Raw genomic sequence first — 12,614 nt, 5'->3', positions numbered from 1 at the left:
CAATTTGTCAGCCAAAAGTGTAAAAATCCGAAGTGAACAAGAACGATTATGAGTGCATCCTGTTCCAAACATCTTGCACTGGCACATGTGTGGTTTCTCGCCTCATTCAAGCTCCGCTTCAAGGGGCCGATGTCTTCATTCTGACTACATGAAAGCACACACAATGTATGGTAATGCCTATTGAAGAAATCCTCACACTAAGCATGAAATTACCCATTAATCTTTATTGCTATTATTTCAGATGCACTTAGATTATAGAGCAAGATACTTTCGATTAGACCAAGCAAACTGCTCCATCCCTGTTTTTACTGCCACCTGCCCACTACACGTGCCGTTTTTTTTATTGCTGCTGCACAATTAAGAGAGTTTAAGAGTTTAAGATGGGTGGGATTGGGGGGGGGGGGAGTCAAGAATCTGTTCCTTTGAAAAGACTTTCACTTGGAGGAATTAGTGAAATTGCATGCAGCATAAAGGAGTCAGCTGCAGCCCATTATCTTTTATTTATGCTGCTTCTGCTTGTGAATTACCTGCTTGGCGGAGCTGCAGAAGAGTGTTCTGGCATCCTCGTGCAGTAACTCCTCCATCAGGGGCCCTCAAAGCAGAGCAGGGGCTCACCTGCATAAAAGATACATGGACACATTCCTTACATAACAGTGACCACAAACTTGTTTTTGCTGCGACTCTGGAAGCTTTCTTACTTCAAACGAGACTTGCTGACGTTCAGAGTGATAAGAGTTATTTATTGCCTATCACCCAGGTCATTCCTTAAGCTGTTTTATAACATGTTCTGCAAAGTGAAGTGTTCCTGATTCTCTTGCAAATATTTATATTCCCTGTTTATGTACGTGCACACAGTGCATATTTGACTTTTCCTTTTAGAATAGAATTTTGGTCCACAATTAGCAGTGTTATTCCAGGACATGGTGGTGAATCAGTCATGTTTTGGACTTGCATTGCACTTGATGACATCTGAACTTTTCACTTGTAGAAGGAATCAAAAGTTTACTTACTAGCAGGAAGTTCTAGAAACATCATAGTGTTTGGGGGAAAAAACAAACAAACAGCTGAAAGGCAAAAGAGAATGGCTTCTACAGCAAGATAATTATTCAAGCGTACCTCAAATGGCCTTTTATCAAAACAGTTCTGCAATATGGCCTCAAAGAGAGCTTGTCTTTCAGCTGCCTTTATAAATCACAAACTGAGTCGGCCACGTTTGGCCAAGACGAGTGCTTTCATAAATGAAGCAAAACTACGGAAAGCTTGGTGTATAATTCAGCTGATTGAAGCAGAGCACTACACATGAACTGCGTGTCGAATGATCCCCATTTTAAATCTCGTGGCCAGCTGATCGTCTGCGATCCTGGCTTACCCTTTCGTTATACAGCGTAACATGTTGCAGCTCTGTCACTACCTTCCTCGGAGGCGTAACAGCAACAGGTTGGTTCAACCCTTCATGCCACTTTTGGCCTTAGAAAAAGAAGAATGAAAGCAGGATTCCTTGAAAGAACACATATCGATCACTGCTTTTTATTCAGTTTTAATCACGTGAAAGCTTACGTAAACCACATTTTAGCTCAATATCTGTAAAACTGACTGAGTTATAGCCATTTTTTGTGTTTTCTAATGTCTATTAGCTGTGGCACCCATCTTGAATCTGTTTGACTCCAAAGTTTAATCAGCTGTAGATGTACGTCCAATTCTTACTTTCTGAGAGCTTTGTTAAAATTTGTCTGAGGGTTCATGAGTTATTTTGCTAACAGACAGATAAAGTTGACTCAAGTAGTTATAAGCAAAGTTTTAAAAGCAGATCTTGTGATAATAAAACTCTTTAATTCTAAGCCTTTTAAAAAAAATGAGGCTGCCTTTCTCTTTGTAAAATCCATGCCAAACCTTTGCGTGTGGTCCTCTGCTGTATGGTTCTGGGCACCACATGGTGTTGCATCAGCGACTCCAAGTTGATTTTTCCATTCGTCACTACAGGCTGCTCTCGAAGAAGAAGCTACCCCTTTTCGACAAAAAAGAGAGAACTGGTCACTGTTGTCCCCAGCTCAGTCTGCCAGCATCTTTTGAAAACCAGGCATTACTCGTCTCTGCGTGATGGATACGAGGTCACGCTGGAGAAACACAGCAGACCTGAAGCCACCAGCATCCGCAGACATTTTTACTATTCACTCAGGTCGTTTATAAGCTGCAGTAGCTACTGATCATCTTTAAAAAAGAAAAGAAACTAACAACACATGTCTGTTATGTTGAGCTTTTTCAGTCTTTGTGTTTCTCTACGACTGAAGCGCGTGTCACGGTGGGAACAATCCCCCCTTTCCTTGTTTGTCCTATAAAATGGGTCTCACATGGGGTCACTTACAGTGGACACTTATCTAAATTTTTAAATTGCGTTAAACTAGTCGGATCCCTGCAAGCAGCCTTCTGCTCGTGTTGTCCAGTTTGCGATGCGAAGACAAGTCCTCTCGCACTTTTCTCGCTGGCGAAGCGCTGTCCATTCGAGAATCTAAATCAAAGGTCACATTCCTGCTCAGTAGTACCATCTGTAGATAAAGGCTGAGCTGTGCAGTGTGGGAGAACGGTCTGCATGTTTTCCACAGATGGATGCGTGCCTTGGCCACAGTATGTTAGCCCAGCGGAGGGCCGTGGACTTTGTCTCAAACTTGGCTCGCAGTCCAAAGCCGAGCCGTAGGTTCTGGTTTTTCTCCCGTGGGTTAGGTGAGCGAGGTTGTGCGTCTCTGCATGGGTTAACCTTACCAACGCACCAGGCAAAGGATGGGCTATGATGGAAAATGAATTTTAGTCAGTTCAGTTGTTTTGAAAAGGGGTTTTGAATAATTAGTATTATCGTACCTGTTGTAGATTGTTCTTAAAAGAAATCTCAGTGTTATGGAATAAAGTTTAAATTGGACCAAACAGATGAGCTAGCAGCTAGTCAAAAATATTGTCTAGCAGTTTGTACAAATGCTGTTTTGGGACTTTGCATTACATGATTATTCCAGCAGAAAAATGATGATATTCCTATAAAAAGTGCTACAGCTAACTGCTGCTGCCTCTACTAGTGCATGTTAATAACCGTAGAATGATATGTAAATATCCACGTAATGCAAAATTGATGGTGCTGGAGAGGTTTATGAACTAGTTTTTGCATAAAGCGAAACAAAATCTTTGAGACTGAAGATGTTTTAAAATAGCAGCCGTCCACCTTGGTTTCGGCCCTGCTCACACTAGCCTTTAGCTCATCAGTCTGGTGAAAACAGAACTTTCTTTAAACTGAGCTCATTCAAAGAGCTATCCACAACAGGTAAAATATTAATTTCTCACAGCCTTTCCACAGAACCCCTCGTCAAAACACCTGGACCTTTGAGGTGCCTTCAGTCTTCAATACTTAGCAAGTATACGTGTGATATTTAATACTAAGGAGTGAAAGTTTTATGGCCTCTTTCTCTGTTGTATTACTTGTTGAATTCTGTTTATGCCACCAAATGAAAACGCTGCTGTTAGCCATTAGAATAATCTAATAATATTTAGTCTTACTCCTCTTTCTGCTTGGGACTAATGAGATTTTGCTCATGCTCCACTATATCCTCGCACTGTTCTGCTGTGCACAGAGGGACCCCTGTGTCTCCAGGAGAGACGCGGAAACAAAGCAGCAACTTCATAAGCACCGTTTGGCATCTTTCTGTCCTCTCTTTGAGCGGTTCAGTGGAATTAAGGTGCATCATTCGGGTTAAGATTAATCCAGTTTGCAGACACATGGGATCAACATTAAGGTGACGCTTAATTGTAACCTTTTACAATTTCGGCTTCAAAAAGGGTTTGAACCCAATTTTCTGAATGCTTTTTGAATACCCGGACTGTTCCATATGCTAAGATTTGACATTTCGCTGCTCTCCTTTATGCTTTTACCCTGTTGATTTGTGGGAGTAAACATCCCGAGGTCATTCATAGGGAAATTCTGCTTATCATTTTCATAATAAAGAGGGGTGGGCTTTTGTTCATTTGACTCAGGAAAAAAAAGAAAAGAAAAAAAAAAAAAAGAGTTTCTTCTTCTGCTTTTATGAAAGGGCGCTCCCCTGTCTCACAGGACTGCTACAGTGAGAGGAAATGAGCATAAAATTATCAGATTATTTTCATCAGGTTTGATTTTATTGTCACAACTAACTTTTGTTTGAAATGGAGCTGTATTAATAAGATATGGAAATGCTGACCGTTATTGAATGCCAGGCCTCGTGTTGTCATGTGAATCAATCCACTTCCCGCATCATATTTTTAAATGATGTGGAGAAAGAAAACAACAAAACCAGCGCCTTAGATGAGACGCTGCATTTCCGAGGTTTAGGTAACAAACGGCTCCGGGAAAAATAAACATTATTATCGGTGACGGAATGAATCTGTTGAAAAGCTGGAGGCTTCATGAGTTTCAGACAGGAGATATTTATGTTCGTCAATCAAAGGCTGAGCAGTGATTAGGGCTCATTTCAATCTTAATGAATGCAAATTGGCACATCTGCTATGGTGGTCTAGCTGTCCAGACTCTTCAATTAGCATGATTGATCAATTATCCTCGTGCCCACTGGAAATGGAGGCTCGGGAGCGAGCTGAGTGGGGGTTGGAGAAAGAGATTTAAGAGCAAAGCAGAAAAAAACACCCCATAAAAAAAACAGAAAACACTCTAAACTTGCACGTTTCTTTTAAATAATGAAGTAAGCAGCTTGATGTTTTCTAACAAAACTAACTGTTCTCAGGTATGATTTGATAAGAAAAAAACAGGCACATCAGATCGCAGCTGATCAATTATGACATTACTTCATTTGTTTTAGGTTTTGGCATCCCCTATTGTTGTTGCATGCAGGGTTTGCGTATTAATTTATTCTCTTTCTCCGTTAGCAGAATATCTCATCAAATACGTATGGGATAAAAGAGTTTCAGCGTTGCAAAATTTTAATAGATCAGTCAACTCTGAAGTCCTTTTAGGTTAGTGTACACGAACACAAACCTTTGATTATTAAAAAAATGTTGGTAAAATGAATGCGAGCACAAGAGACGGATCATTCATAATTTATTTCTTCTTTAGTAGTTTTAGATAACTTGTTAATGTACAAATCTCTGCAAGAAAATTACCAGCACCTGTCAACAACCTCACTAGTTATATGCAACAGTTTAAAAATATGTTAATGAAATCCGAAAATGATCGAAACGTGTTATATATTCTATCACAGACTACTCTTTCTATTTGGCACTTTGAGAAAATGGCTTAAAAGAACAGGAAAATCTAAGATTTCAGATTTTGTTTTCTTTTTTTATTGACGCATCATATTTTTCTACTTCAGCTAAATTAATTTATTTAACATTTTTACAAGTTTTTATCAGTTTAAACATAGTGCCTTCGCAAGATGCCATATTTACCCTAATCATCAAGTGACTTATTAAATAAATTGATTTAAACTATATATGCTAAGCTAGTTCATGTTTGAAGTGTGAGGTATTTGCTTCTCGTCTTGGTTTTGTAGCTTCAGACAGAGTCGTTGCAGGTGTTTTTTTTGTATCTTGGTTGTCTATTTCTGAGGAAGAAACTGACATAGCTGCCAAAAGTAAAACTGACATCACTTCCACTGAAACATGTCGTCATTTTCTGGAAACACCAAACTCCCCACAAACCCGTGAAGCCAAATGCTTCTTTAGAGGCGAAGATTAGGCAAACTAATATTTATTAAAGTTTTTAAAGTTTCTCATCCTTTTATTTGTTCTCATCATCCCCACATTGACCTTTGACCTGTGGATACGTGCACTCATTTACACCAGTTAGCTTTTTATGTTTTTGTTTATGGTTTGCACTTTAGGTCCTTTATATCCTGTATTTGTCAAAAAAAAGTGATCTGTCATTGGTAGAGCTTTAGGCCCAATTTATGCCTCGCTGCTAATAGGTGACATCAGAACGATTCTGTTGCGTTTCGGTCCGATCGGCTACACGACAACAGATTCTCTGACGGCAAAACTTTTTAAATCCAGGTCTCAGAGGGGATGTTTTTCGAAACTCCAGACATTGTATCTGTGTTCGTGCATGCACACTACGAATACAGTCAGTAAATAATCTATATTTTCTGAGTCTTTTTAGGTTTGTAATTTAAAGTAAGGTTAGCAACCCGACCTTTTTGTCAGTCCAAACGAATGTTCGTCTATTCAGCATGTTGGATGTAAGTGTTCTCCTGCTCAGGACTGAAGTGTCTGCGCTCATGCCCGTGTTGGTGAAACGTAAACATCACCGTGTCAGCTACTGACCCGGTGTGGAAACTGCAGTGGGTTCAACATCTTCTGCAGTCTTTTCTAAACAGAACTTGTGATCACATCACTACTGTATGAATGAAAAAAAGTTTGTACAGTCAACATTGGAAAATCCTTAGCGTTTCCAGGAGATTGTTGACGTGTGAACTGGGCCTTAGAATAGGCGGCTGATGAAACACGGTGAGTCTAAGGTAGATGACACCATGCTTTCATTGTGCACGAGCAGCTAAATAAGCACATGGAATTCCAAAACCCTTCCGAAAACATTTATTCATGTGCTGCTTTCTGTTAGATGACTGTCATCAAGGAAACAATTGGCCAAATTGCCAATTTTTTCTCTTTGTGTTTTTTGAGCCACCGTCTAAATTCGGCAAAAGAAGCTGCAGATTGCATTTGCAGATGAGTTCAAGTCAGAATGAAAAGTTTAACTTTTTGACGGCCCGGACAGGGGAATGAAACTTGTGTGTCCCTCCGGTGCAGCCGCTGTTCAGGAGATTCCATTAGAGCATCAGGTTAAACTCCCTTAATGTCAGGTTTCTATAAATCTTAATATCCACTTTGGCTGTTCACGAGTATCATCCTTCCTCACTTCTTCTCCTCTTCTCCACAGTCACCATCCTTGTTTCACCACAGAGCTCACAGCAGCGGTGATGAGATATATCCCCTTTAAGCTAAATCAAATGTCATCGCTGTTGACATAGATTTATTGGGCTGATGTTGATTTTTTTTTCCAGGGCTTTTTCAATATATATGAAAATTTCCAGCTACCCATTTTTTAATATTACTGAAAAAATTATGTGTGCTTTTGGGCTGCAGTGATTCATTGGAGTTATATTAAATTTATTTTTGCATACAATCCCATTTCTCCACAAGTTGGAGTTCCGCGGTAAATGTCAATAGAAACACAATGTAATTCATATTCATTATTATTTGTTTAAGTAAATATAGGGTAAAATTATTATTTCTGGGGTATGATTGATTGAAAAAACATTAAGATAGCATACCCCAGTGTTTGCACAGGAAAAAAAAATATTTATTTATATATTCATATAGTATGGGCTTGTTTAATTTGTTCTCAGCAACAAGTTTTTTTAAGAGAAGGTGTTGAAAATTGGATAAAACACATATAGAACACACACATAGACACAAGCCAAAGCATATTGTCTTCTTTTCAGCAGTGGGCGATTATTTTTATAGTATAAAGTTTTTTTTCAAGGTTGATTGTACAAGCTATGGAACAACAGGTGCTGTCGTCCAGACCTCTCGCAGGAAATGTCCTATTGTGTATTTTTGAAGGTACCAGAGCTGTGTGGATCCATAATAAAACAGTCAATGTGTTAAACTGGGATCTCCCTTCAGTCTGTTTTGTTAGAAAGACAATCTGTACAAAAAACAACAACAAAAAGAAAAAAAAGACCAGGCTCTGGAATCTTAAACTCTGTGTCAGGAAAGATTAGAAACCATTTTAATCAGAGCCACAGCAGCTGCAAAGAAATTTGTAGCTTTAGATAAAAAAGAAACTTTTTTTTAAAGTACGGACTCAGTTTGAACATACATCATTTGCTTAGACTTGAAATCTTGGCAGAAGACTATGTTTATATTTAAATATCTCACAAATGTTATAGCTGCTGCATTGTGAACTGCAGATCAAGCGTGATGTCATCTTTTAAACACTTATTTTTTATAGATAAGTACGGGTTTATTATCATGTATTTGTAATCATTCTGTGCTGTCCCGGTGGATCGTCACTTGTAGCCACATGAATGTAAAACCCGTCGAACAGTTTTCACTTGAGAGGATCTGGTTCGAATGTAGCAGCAGAGTGATCCCGGGATCTTTTTACTTGTTCCTTCTTTGGGCTGCATGTTGTGATATAAAAAAAAAAAGCCCACTTCCTGTTTCCTGCGTGTCCTCAGGTGTCTGAGAGTATCCATTTCACATCGTGGCCCTTGTTTCAGTCGCAGCTCTTCCGTTAGGTTCTGTTGATTGATAAAACAAATCCTCTTGTTTGTTCATACAGCATCAGGATGGGTTTTCTCAGAACTGTGCAGGTGGACAAGATAAAAATAGCAAAATTTACGGTGAAACATAGGAAAAAAAAGTTTGTTTTGACGACATGAATACCAATTTATAAATGTCTACAACATGTAGTTCCACCGGGAAGTTTCATTTTTTTTAATCTTGTGTGTGAAAAAAACAAAAAATGTGCTCCTGTATGTGGTTGTGGAAATGCTCAAGTTTATTTAATTAACTCCCAGCTTGGATTAGAGCCACACGTTCTTGCACTGATATTGCAGTCTGTTCAGGAATTTTTATTTATTTTTTTTTTTTTTGCCACCAGTGGTCCTCTTTAGAGCAGCATTCTGGGTTTCAAAATGCCCCTTTTAGTAGGACAAGGACTCCTTTTCCTCTGGGTTTAAAGAGGGGGAAAAGGTCACCAGCCTTCAATCTGAGTTTCCAGAGTTTAATAAAACAGTTTGGGTCCATCTTACAGTCTTGAAGTTTGATTAGTTTGGGTATTAACATCTAACTTTAATCACCAGCATCTTTCTGTCTTCAGTTTTTTTTCTACCGAACCAACAACCAAACTCAGTTTTTGTGCATTTTGAGTCCATCACGCAGTGCATCTCATTGTTTTATTATGTCCCCGCTGTGCTACTTGTGCGTGCGTGTGTGTATGATGCTTGTTACCAGGTTACTGCTAAAAGATTTTTGCTTGGCTCATGTCATGCTTCATTGACGTCAGAGCCTTTTTTTTTCTCCCCCCACCCTCTCAACTACATCGCGTATGTCTCATTTCAAACAGAGAATCTCTCAGAGAGCCTACAATGAAAAGAAACGACAACAACAAAGACCATGAGCCATGAGGTACTTTCCTTTATAAACCTCTTGTTTCCAGTGACAGTAACAAGCTAATGCTCCAGGGTTTATAATTAGGAGTGCTTCATTGCAAAATATGGAATCGAGAAAACACTTTAGTTTACTCACCGATGAGTAAAGGCCATATTAGTTGTAATTTTAACTTAATAACAAATTATTATCTTGCATAAAGGCTAGCTTTGTTACCGCCTGCTGCCAAAGGCGAGAGGATAATGTTTTTGCAGTGTGTCTGTGTATGTTTGTCTGTAGGTTTAGCTGAATATCTCATCAGCCACTGGATGGATTTTAATGAAACTCTCAGAGGGTCATCATTGGACGAACATCTACAACTGAATAACCTTCGGGGTTAACCCGAGATGGCCACAACAGCAAATTGACATTAGCCGACACAAAAAAGAGTATATCTCTATGATGGTTTACACATAGTGAGCTAAAATTTCCTTCAAGGAATGCTAGGCCTTTAATTGTCAGTTTTTTTTTTAGTTTTTTTTTTACAAAACTAGTTTTGGTTTTGGCAGAATATTAAACAAAAGTCAAGATTCTGAGGGTCTATAACTTCGATATAAGTTGTTCAGTTTGATGAGTAGGTTATTAAAAATCTGAATCTTATCACTGAAATAATTTAACAAACCTCACATAAGCACCGAAAACTTGCTGTATGTTTTGTTTGTTGATCGTCGTCGATGCAGTTTCCCCTAATATCCTTTCAAATCTCCCTTTTGTAAAACTTTTACAGAGGATCATTTTAACATGCCTCTTTTAGCATCATTTTAATCACCATAAAGATCACGATTCAGTGTGCTGCAGGAGCTGTAACAATGCCATGCAACAATTACGAGTCACTTTGTACGCTCAGCTCAAACCACACACCTGGCATGATTTGTGGAGTGAACCACATGAAATGGGCTGTATGCTGACCTAGTTTGGTTTGATCTAGTTATGAGTAACAGCGACGCCAGTTATGCTATAGAATCTCATAACCGTCTCTGTTCAGTGACCTTGCTGTGCAGTTGGAAATGGGTTGTGCTTGTGTGCACGGCAGCTTCTGTGAGTTAGACCGGGCAACAGTCAGCTTGCCCTTGTGCCCCCCTCCTCCCTTTGTTCAAGCTGTGCGGCCAGCCCCTCATACCCAAAGGCGGTGAGAGAGCAAAGCCTGCTGGGATAGGGGTTCAGGTCGGGTTGCTGGCGCAGTGCCACCATCTCCTAGCTGCCCGGCCTGACTGGGGGCAAAGAAGGAGGCTGCTGTGTCTCAGATTGATGAGGACAGGTTTGTGGTCAGGGTATAGAGTGTTGCAGAACAGACGTCCTGCTGGCACATCCTGCCCCTCTCTGCCACACGACCCCTCCCAGCCCTCCGTACTCGCCTTATCGGAACTCCTAATTGTCCTCATGAATATTTTAGAGGCCAGCAGGAATGAGAGTTCAGGGTTGGGGGGGTATGGTTTCAGTGGTCCTGACAGCTAATGATCCATTCAGTGACCAGACAGCAAAAAATGAAGAAACAGAAAGTGAAGCGATTTCAAAGACCGGTAACAAACTGCGCATCGTTCTTAAAACTGTTTGTAAATATGAGCCACACTGATTTTATTTTATTTGTTTTATGTCAGAACAAAGTGGATTCTTATTCCTGTCATATATTACAGTTTTCTGAAGGATCTGGCAACTGCACAACAATTATTCAGTAAAATCAACAGGCTGCTTTAAATTAGAAATCTATTTAGATAGGTTTAGACATAAATTTACAATTATGTATTGGTTTACTGGGTTTTAGATTTAGCAGAAATCACTTTTTGGATGTGTTTGAGTTACAGGTCCTTGTTTATTGTGGTCGTACGCTGTCAGATAGAACTGTCAATCAATAGCATTAAAACGTTTCATCGCCAAATCACAGTTTGTGTTGTGGTTAATAGTTAAGTGACAGAAAGGTGAAGTTATTTACCACTCAAACATTTTGGAAGCTCAACAAGTTTGAGTTTCCACAGAACCTTCATCTCAGTTTATCTCTTTTATGAGGTTAAAAAAAAATGCACAATTAAAAATGTTTACGAGCAGGAGCAAAAGGCCCATTCAACCCATTCAGGAGAAAATGGGCTTCTTTGATTTGCTAGAATAGAAAATTTACCAAAGCAGGGATCTAATAATTTCCTCACACTGAAATGCAATTAACACATTTTGAGACAAGTGTGTGTATGATGTTTGGACAGGCAATTCAAAACACAGTTTTATGCAAAATAGACAATGGGAGGATTTAACCAACTGTCGGGGGGTCGCATTGTGTTGCTGCACGGCGACACCTGCAAAAATATACAAACCATTGAGGAGTGAGAAGAGGAAGACCAGTTCTGCATCCTGACCAAAAACAAGTTGGAATAATCTTCAGCTGAACATCTTAACAAGCCTGCTGATTGATGATAAACAGAAGCGTTTTGGCTGGAATGAGCAGAGGTATGTTTGAGTCAAGAGGATGCAGAGTTTAATGACATGAATAAAGCATGAGAGGAGTTTGATCATGGTGTGGACCTTTGTTACAATTAGTGGCCTGGGGAACATTTAGCTTAATGGTAGATTGATGGATTCAGTTACACAGTATGCACGTATCCGACTTGCTAAAAAAATATCCTGAAACACTTCGTAATTTTCAGGGACCTAGTTACTGTTGGTTCCTTTAAACCTTTAAACGATGCAAAGGAAAACGTAATATAATTTGTTGCGTTTCTGACAGCTGCAAATGAACAATATCCAAATGTAATGCAGACTGTCAAGTTGAGAGCTTCCCCCCCTCCTGCTGCTCTTCCTGTCCACTGAGTAACTAGACAATGGAGTGAGCTAAAGGAAGGAAATGAAGCCAGCCTCATATCCTGATATCAGTGCAGGCTGTAATGTGTAATGGTCATGAGATTAAACAAGATATGTCTGGGAATTACTGCGGTCTCCTTGTCTTATAGGCCTCTGCTCTCAGTATGTGGTGGGAAATGGAGACAGAGGAAGGATTTCTACATTACTGTAACCTAGAGCTGGACCACGGCATACGGGGCACAGATACCAAACTAAAGAGGCTTTTATTCCCCTAAAGTGAGGACTGTATCACCGCAGGGGGAGAGGGAACACGATGGGAGAGAAAGTCTCTTAAGATGTTATGTAAGAGCAGAAATATTCCTCAGCAGATAAAAGCTTTCCTATCAGCCACCTCCCCGTGATAATTTCGTAGTGCGTTTACACTCAAAGAAGCCCTTTGATAAGCACATTATATGGAACAGCCTGGACACAATGGTGATGTCATAAGGATTAACACGCTACCTTGCTTGGTGCAGGCGCAGGCACAAGGGCTAATTCACGGCACTGCAGAGCCAGAAGGGCAGGGGGAAATGAGGTGAAGGCTGGCCGCTGCACAACAACTGGTTAAAATATAGCTTCTTTGTACTTAAGAGTAGGCTGGAAGAAACACTGGA

General features: G+C 39.8%; 1 protein-coding gene across 14 annotated transcripts in view; it reads left to right on the top strand.

The window, feature by feature from the left end:
• The window catches only part of mef2aa (myocyte enhancer factor 2aa), a 61,030-nt gene that overhangs the window by 28,412 nt on the left and 20,004 nt on the right, over positions 1–12,614 (top strand). The gene's annotated exons all lie outside the window — the stretch shown is intronic.

Source organism: Kryptolebias marmoratus, linkage group LG11 (assembly GCF_001649575.2).
Source record: "Kryptolebias marmoratus isolate JLee-2015 linkage group LG11, ASM164957v2, whole genome shotgun sequence".
Classification (NCBI taxonomy): Eukaryota; Metazoa; Chordata; class Actinopteri; order Cyprinodontiformes; family Rivulidae; genus Kryptolebias; species Kryptolebias marmoratus.
Note: the sequence above shows the minus strand (reverse complement) of the source record. Positions and strands in the feature narration are given on the sequence as shown.